Below are 1,197 nucleotides of genomic sequence, written 5' to 3' on the forward strand. Positions count from 1 at the left end.
AATTTTTCAAGGAGCTCACGATGAGTACATCAGATCCTGCCAAAAAGAATGCAGTGATTATGGGTCGGAGGACATGGGAAAGTATTCCTAGTGAGAAAAGACCTTTGCCAGGTCGTTTGAATGTTGTATTGAATCGTTCTGGAAGCTTTGATATTGCCACAGTGGAGAATGTTGTTATATGCAGCAGCATGAGCTCTGCCTTGGATCTGTTAGCTTCCTCCCCTTATTGTTCTCCATTGAGAAAGTGTTTGTGATTGGAGGTGGCCACATACTGAGGTGAGCTCTTTGTTGTTTAAGATTTTTAGTTGTAAGGGAATGAATGTTCTTGACTTTGTTGCAGGGATGTGCTGAATGCACCCGGATGTGATGACATCCATCTCACAGACAGAAGCAAGTATTGAATGTGACACATTCATCCCAGCAGTTGATGTTTCAGTGTTTCAGCCTTGGTTCTCATCTTTTCCATCCATAGAGAACAACATTCGATATTCTTTTGTGACATATGTACGTGTGAGGAGTCAGTCTAGTCAATCCCAGATTCAGTATGATTTTCAAGCAACTAATGGACATTCTTGCAAGGATAAGATTGAAATCCAGCAATTCTCGTTTCTTCCTAAAATGATATTGAGCAACATGAGGAGTACACTTACCTTAGGCTTGTGGAAGATATCATATCACACGGTGCTATGAAAATTGATAGGACAGAGACAGGGACACTATCAAAGTTCGGTTGTCAGGTAGTTATATGCTATTTTATCTGTGTTATTTAATCACTTTTGATTGTTCATCGCAAGTCCCCCTCCCCTAAAAAAAATTGTTCTTATGTTTTTTTTTCTCCCCAGATGCGATTCAATTTGAGATGATCTGTTACACTTCTTACCACCAAGGTACTAGTTTGCTAACTTAAGAAATTTGCTATTAAAATGTATAAGCAACTGAGAGATAAGTAGCACTAGCTTTGATGTCGTAAATAAGGTTGTGAAAATTGGACCGGACAAGGAACTAGAAGAAGGAGAGGTTCAAGGTTTGGCCGGTTCAACCTGTCGAACCAGGGTCGAACTGGATGATGTAATAAATAATAATATTATTAAAAATTAATAACAATAATAGGATAATTACTAGAATGTAATCTCAAATCATATAATTTTAAGAATTTAAAATATATAATTTTAATAGATTATCTCTCAATATAATTAA

General features: G+C 36.9%; 1 pseudogene; it reads left to right on the forward strand.

The window, feature by feature from the left end:
- Positions 1-5: 5 nt before the first annotated feature.
- LOC110115198 lies at positions 6-887 on the forward strand (annotated as a pseudogene).
- The last annotated feature ends 310 nt before the right edge of the window (positions 888-1,197 follow it).

This window comes from Dendrobium catenatum, unplaced genomic scaffold, assembly GCF_001605985.2.
Source record: "Dendrobium catenatum unplaced genomic scaffold, ASM160598v2 original_scaffold_252971, whole genome shotgun sequence".
Classification (NCBI taxonomy): Eukaryota; Viridiplantae; Streptophyta; class Magnoliopsida; order Asparagales; family Orchidaceae; genus Dendrobium; species Dendrobium catenatum.